Source organism: Bombus terrestris, chromosome 13, assembly GCF_910591885.1.
Source record: "Bombus terrestris chromosome 13, iyBomTerr1.2, whole genome shotgun sequence".
Classification (NCBI taxonomy): Eukaryota; Metazoa; Arthropoda; class Insecta; order Hymenoptera; family Apidae; genus Bombus; species Bombus terrestris.
In genome coordinates, this window is record NC_063281.1 from 4,357,077 (window position 1) to 4,365,078 (window position 8,002).

General features: G+C 32.9%; 1 long non-coding RNA gene across 1 annotated transcript; it reads left to right on the top strand.

The window, feature by feature from the left end:
* Window positions 1–2,304: 2,304 nt before the first annotated feature.
* On the top strand, window positions 2,305–4,259 carry LOC125386193. The gene is made up of 3 exons (XR_007226145.1): window positions 2,305–3,185; window positions 3,251–3,294; window positions 3,495–4,259. It is a non-coding gene; the product is annotated as an uncharacterized LOC125386193 (long non-coding RNA).
* Window positions 4,260–8,002: the final 3,743 nt, after the last annotated feature.

Here is an 8,002-nt window from a genome sequence, read left to right on the forward strand (position 1 = left end):
TGTAAAATTCATATTTCAATCGTTCTAACATCCTGATATTAACGTGCACACCTAAGTCACTTAAGTGTTTCTGGAGGATCAATTTTCATCCACCTTCAATTACTCTTTTCGTACTTACAATAATTAATGTTAACCAAACTTTTTATCAATATCCACTAACTGTACATTATTGTCTGAGGTACGAGTATAAAATTAAATTAAACTCTTTTACCCGAGGTATATTTCATATCCAGTCGCTCGTGAAAGTATTCGAACACTTCTTGAAACGTTTCACGTATATTATATAAAACATTTTTATATCTCATTAGAGCTGTAATAAGAGACGACCATCGTGTAATTACATTGATGAGATTTGAAATGGATCTTAAAATGTATATATAGGTTACAAGACATTCATTGGACGCATAAACATAGCAAAGTTTATTATCAAATTATTTGACCAATCAATTATTCACTATGTTAATAATTAATAAGCCACAATATTTGGCCTGAGCATATTTAGCACCAATTGTATGTTTCAGTTATTATTCATGCTGTATACTAATTTCCCATTAAGTGTGTGTTTGCAATAAATGTCGTATTATTTTTGTACCTATACATATTCGGGTTGATTTTTATTTTATTATTATTAAATTGAAATTTTAATTATCAAAATAATCACTATAATCGTGTCTCATTGCAGTACCAATAAAATTTTTCATGACAAGCGTTTGAATATTTTCGTGGCCACTAAAGAGAATACTTTTGAAATACACAAATATTCGATATGAATACGAATTTGCTACAGTTTGACATCTCAAAAATTGTAAAAATGCCAAATAGTTTGAATAATGTGTCAAGAATTTTTTAGGTTTACCTGATGCTTCCGTAAGTATGTGACTATTTGCGAAGAGGAATATGTAAAGTAAGTGAAGACAGAAGTTGTTAAAGAAAATTCGAAGGCAAGGCGAGGAAGGTGATCGTGAAGGAGCGCGGAGACCGCTTCTAGGAATTGGCCGATGATTTCGGTTGAGCCAGAGCAAGCTACAGAGCGACTGAAAAAAATGGGCCACCGCTCCAAATTTGTAAGTCCCGCTTCCGGGCGACTGAACGAGCCGCTCCCAAAATAAGGCTCATGAGAATCAGGGAATTCCACTCCCACGTTCTCTCGACGCTGTGATGCCGCGCGAGGGTATGGCACGTTGCCAATCTGACGTCAAAACTCTTCTTTCGTTATCTTGTCCTTATTTCGCGTTTCGCCTGATCTCTTAGGCCTAGACGTTGAACAACAATTTCTATTCGCCGTGGCAACGTTCTCCCTTTAAAGCGTTACATCTGCTGGCAAGTTTTATCATCTTCTCGATTCACACTTTCTCGAAATCTTCACTCGGAACCTCTATCGACCTGATTTTTATTATCTTGATCTGAAAAGCAAAAGTAATTCAAGTATGAGTAAAGCGAAGATGCTAAGTACGCGTACTCGTCGATACATTGCGGATGTTTCTGAAAATTCATTTTTATAAACGCAGATAAAATGACGGAACCTATGTAAATATGTTCTTCATCCATAAAATACCATAACGAGTACTATACGTTTCCTCGTATTATGTTTGTCCTACTTTTGCGTCTTTAAATTTTCCATATATGTACGCATAGATATCTGCTATCTATTCATTTATCATTAGTTCAAAGTTTGACAGTGAACGTATCGGTGTATAATATACACATGTGACATTGTATTCTTTGACTATATAAATAAACTAGAAAACGAGTAGTACTATTTTGCATAAAACAATGACCTTGTGTGTTGTTTTCCGCTAGTACGAAAGTATGCGGTTGAATGAACAACCGAACGATATTTATGTAAATGGAAGCGAGGAAAATAGTGTGAAACGACGGTCACTATATTGTTAATTAACGAAAAAAGTAAATATGTATATTAGTGACTTTCAGAAGGACCTCGTGTAGATAACAATCATGCGAAGCGAATCGAAGAATTGTTGCTGCTTAAACGAAGAACTTAGAATGAACACAGATCGTGAAAATTTCTTGGCACCGCGTTCGTGGTGTATTAACGTGAATTTATACGCGGTTAGAATATTAAACTATTCTTAACCTCTGAATGATCTACCGAGTTCGTTTCGATTTCGCTCGCCAAAAGTAGGATAGATGGAAACTTTCATCATAAATGCTTGATCGTCGATATGACGACATTGTTTTAGAACGATGATGATTTAGTGATTCTTAGTATATATAGTTTGGAAATTGAGTTTCATTATTCTGAAGCGAGATTACAGAAATGGAACCTAAGGAATATCTCGATTTGTGACGGTAAACTTGAAATATAAATGCAATTCCCTTTTAAATACAGTAACGAGGTTTGTTAAATTTCGATAACAAAGCTTTTCTTTAAAGTTTATTTCATGTTTCTTAAATTATTCGGGTAAAGATAACTCCACACTGACGGACAATTGTTCGCAAACACGTGTCGTAGCCAATCGGCACCTGTCTTTCGTGGAAAATTCGCGGAAAGCTGACACGTATCGGCGGACAATGTCTGTCAGTGAGACTTAAGGCGCGTACGGGCAGACTACAGGCGCCTGTAGACATTGTCTGCCGACAACACATGCCAAAACATGTATATAAACTGCCTGCAAGCAACGTCGCTTGTCCACCAGAAGTGTGCCGGAAAGGTGCCTTGGAGATGCAACACACGGATCGTTTAAATCTACCTGTGATCCAGTCGAACTAGCCTAAAAAAAAAAACAAATTTAACATTAAATGGTATCTGACATTTTACGACACGTTGCGCCAACTGATAGAAATCATGCTCAGGAACAAATATATATTTTTGCGTATAACAACGAACCTAATAATCGGATCACGAAGAGTTTAGAACAAAAGTTGTAAGTCATACATTAAGATCGGTTAATTCGTTGATGGGTGAAACTGTGTGAAAAGCATGTAAAATTTTATTGCCAAATGTTAATTAACTGTTGCGTAACTTAAATTTTTATCCGCGGAATTTTGCCTTCCGTTGTCTGCGGATTTTTCGCAGAATATAAAAATACGTGTTTGCAGACAAGTATCTGCCAGTGTAAACTAGGCTTTAGCTCAACACCTACGGCGTGTCTAATTTGAATGTTTATATCTCGATAGCAAAGTGCGGAAAACGCGAGTTTGTAGTGTTCTGAAAGCGTTTCGATGTAAGTCATAAGAATATGTAATAAAAAGGCAGGTTCTCGTTAAAACATTTTAATACAATTTTCAGAGGACGCTTCGAGGTTGCCGTAAAATCAAGCGAATAAGAGTGTAGTATGTTTTTCTCGATATCATACAATTTTTGTCTAAAAAATGTTTTTATATCATTCGTATTTTTCGAGATATTCTATATAATCTATAGCCTATATAACATGTTGCTGTCTTAATAAAACTCCACATTAATTTTATCAAAAATCTTTGCATGTTTTTAATAATTACAACTGCAACAAATCTGAAACTAGTCATTTTGGTAGCTCTAACGTTAAAGTCTCAAACACAAATTCCTGCTTGGTTGTTCGCCGTTGAAAGAAGCACTTACGTAGTGACGAATGGAAGCGAGGCAGCAGCGCGGTTCCGCAAATAATCACGAACACGACAGGATGACACGTTCCGAAAATAAGGATCGCCCATGCAGGGAATTCCGCCGCCACGTCCTCCGCTTTGGAATCGCGCGCAAGGATCTGGCACGCTTTCAAATTGACTTTACCGCCCGTTTATTCTGCATCAACTGGTCACCAAAATATTTTTCTAGGCCTATTTTAAACCGGCCGATGCTTTTTCTCGTCACGGAAGTTACGAGCGATTTATAAATTCTTCGTCTTGCCGAAAACGAGCAAACAGGAAACGTCGCAACTTTTATGCGTTCAAGTACTTTTTATCGCTAAGTATTCCTAATAGCTCCGCTTATATTGTATTGTATCGCATTTCATGTTTCTCACGTGGCGTATTCGTGTCTGGGTATTTCAGAAATTTTTGTGAAGTTCTTTCGTATGTCGGTATCCGATTCTTTCTTCCCATGTATGTCCACCTTTAGACACGTTACAAGTACGTTGTCATTTGACATCAGGATGCAAATTTTTATCGCTATTATCGTAAACTCTAAACGAAAGAATGAATCGCTTTTTGTGTTTAAAGATAGATTATATTTACAGATAGTATTATAGAATTTTAATGTATTTTAAAAATCAAAGATAAACGTAAAAGAATTAAAATTAAAGAAATTGAAAACGCTTTCAAGATTGTGCATAATTATTAGGTAAGCAATTTATTACTTATTATATTATTGCTATATTCCAAATTAAATTTAATAAAAGATTATTTTTGCTAAATTTTTTGTTTACTTACGATTACTATATTATACTAACAGATAATATTTAAATATTACAAATTGCGTTATTTAAGTTCAAGTAATTCTGCGTCATATTACATTTCTAAAAGAAGGGAATACGACTGATAAAGAAGAGAAGCTTCTATTGACGATTCACCGCTTGCCCATATCTGCAATCGATTCACTGGATCGTATACTTTGCATTCGAAGCGTATAAAAAGATTGATGTCTCCGAACGGAAGTCAGTTTCCCACTCGTACGATCGTGACTACAAATAAATCAGATCACATACAAAGAGGAAGTGAAACGATCGATTTGATTTGAAACTGTTATTTTGCCAACTATCTGACTGCAAAATTATCGCGTCATTAATTTTTCACACAGAACTATTAAATTAGTAATTAAGATCTTTTCCTTTTTAGACTTGTTAACTCAAATTTTCCATACTATTTCTTATTAAGTTTTTCTTCTAATTATACAGTCAATTTATTTATTTACTACCGTCTTTGCTATAAATTGTTGTTTATAACTATGTGGACACTTCCGTAGATTTATTTATATTCCGTAGATATTATATATTTCCCATATGTATTTAAAACTATGTACTATTTCTCTTTCTGGGAAAAAGTCATTGAGTAAAAATTAATTTTTATTTAAATGGAAGACGGTTATAGATAAGTCTCAAAGAAATTTCTCAAAAAATCAAATGACTAAAAAATATTAATTTTTAATCGTTCTGGTTATGAATAACCATTATGATTAAAACGATTAAACATTTTTTTCGCTAGCAGTAACCATTCTTTTGTCGGAATTTTTTGTTACCAATAGTCGTTACCGTAATATAAGTTTACTTTGGTTATCGTTAATCGATATCGACGACGAAATTTTCGTTTGTTCCACTCCAATACTCTCTATTGTTATTAACATTACTGGTAACTGGTATATTAATACAAATGTTAATACAAATATTATACTACAATATCTTTTATCCAATTCTTTGTTTCTTATATTTTCATACTGTTTTTTTTCTTTTTTTTTTTTTACTTAGTAAGATATACATATATATATAAGTTTTAGAATTCATTGTTTCATATCGTCGATGAATATGCACTAATTGTCAGTAATGTTAATGACGATTGACAATAGTCGAATGTAAGCAGAAAATATTTTTGTCACCGATAATGGTTATCGGTAACGAAAATAGAATTCGGGTCATCGATAATGGTTACTGGTAACAAAAGTTTCGATTATTATTGGTTACTGGCGATCAAAATTAAATATCCGTCATCGATAATGATTATTCGTAACCAACCCAACATTCTTATCATCGTTAAAGTTTACCGCTAATCAAAATTATAATAATTGGCTATAACCAAAATCATTTAATTAAACATATTAACTCTTATACCACAATATAAAAAAATTGTTTTACGACAGTTATGGTATCTACTATCACGTATTTTCTTGTGAAATCAATGTATGTAATATATAGACTGTTTTGCATGACGTTGTAATATATCGTTCTATTGTACTGTAACTGGACTGCATTCGTAGACGCATATTACAAGCTGAACGCTGCGGAAAATCGAGCAACTGAGCTGGAGATAGCCAATTCATTCACGTTATAGTTCAAGCATTGCTGCAAATTCACTTATGTATTCCGATTCCCACAATATTCTCTGCCTGGAAAATGGATTTTCAAAATTGAAAAATATCGCGCATTCGAACGACGTTTATTTTAAGTGAATATTTAGTTAGTTTTTTCCGATGTTAAATAAGCTATTATTATTAAATATTATGTTATTAAATTGACTTTGTTTAAAAATAGGTAAAAATTGCGAACACTTAGTTGGCAATAAAATAATTTAATGTCTTGAAAATGAGAAACGGCATGGTTCAATGACAATTATTTGTTCAACTAAAATGTTTCTGGTTACAAATAACAATCGTTAGTGAAATTTATTTCGATAACTCGTAATATTTATCGGTGAAAGAAATTGGATTTCGATCGAATAATAGTTATCGACGAGGAAAATATCGTTTTACTTTGGATTAGATTTCAGTACAACGTTTGGTTCAAATTACTAACGATTAATGTCAAATTCTATGACAATAAATTTCAACAGTGCGAGTTTCCAAAGAACTGTTTCACTCAATAGATAGTTATATTTATTGATCTTTCTATTTATGGTTAAAATTCTACATTGAAATTCAATTTAACAAACATAAGTTTCTATAACTTTGTAGACATCGCCTTTCTCTTTAGTTGTCATTTTCTTTCAGAGCAACAAAATCATTATAGGTCGTAATTGGTGGAATTGTTTTGGTCGAATGCAAAACAATTACTTATACGATTATTACATTAATTAACATATATATAACAATACATATTAATTAACGTTACTTATAATTACTTATGCAAAACAATATTTACATTATTATGAGCAATCCAAATGCAATTTCTTTCATCGATCGAAATAGAATTCTTTTCGTTAATAATGGCTATCGGCAAAGGAAAAAGGTGTCGGTCATTTATGATCATTATAGTATCCTAAACTCAAATAATAAGCAGGTTTCTGCAACTGTACTTTTTCATAAAAATTGTTGGGACAACTGTTATTTATGGTCTCTGGTTTTAGCATATACAAAGTGTTCCATTTTAATCAGCCCAAGTATATATTGTAAGATTTTAAGAAAATATATATGAAAGGCACGAAAGAACATTAGGTAAAAAAATATAGCTGGGATAAATGTTTCAGATATACAAGGTGTCGTTACTTTTTTCCACAGAACGATGTTAGCATATCCTACAAGTAAAAATAAGAGAAGAATGCGATATACAGAGACACAAGAATACTTTGTTAAAAAATTATAATAAAAATACAAAACGACAGCGGATTGGTTTTCGTTCGATACATTATAACAACTGTTACTACGTCGAGCTTCAAATTATTTTTTAATTCTAATTAATTATCATCGACTGTGGTGTTTTACTTATTTTTATTTAGATTTGGTTATTTACTGCGAGTTTTTGCAGAAGAGAAAAACTTGACACCTACGATTATATATTAATGAAGTCGTAATCGTTTTTGTGAATGATGCTTAACGGGGGTTGATGTCATGCATTACTCACTGCAATCGTAGAAGCTGAAACAAGTTCGGCGAAGGCGCGCATTAGTAGCTGATGTCATAAATGCAAAGTGAGAGGGGTCTTCCGAGGGCGAGCGCATTTTTTATCTTTATTATTTCTCCGAATTCGGAGAAACGGATCCTCTATTCTGTATATCTTTTCACATCGTTTTTTTTTTCTAGAATACGGTCCGTGTGATTTTTATGGGGAGATTAAACGATCCCACAATAAATCTGATTGTCAACGATGTTAAATTTAGAAATTCTTTCGACCAATACTTATTTTTCATATCCTTGCTTGAGCTTTATTTTAAAAAGTAAAAAATTTACGCTGAGTTATGATTGGTTACAACCCTGTACAACACTGTAACTCTATTATCACCAATCTCTCAGTTCAGCTGATTTGCAATCGTTGCAACGATGCAAAACTACGTTTGTATTTATATAGTCAGTTTCTTACAAATATAGAGTAAGGTATTTGAGTCAAGTTATAAGCAATTTACCTTATAATTCGCAAAGTTCGAT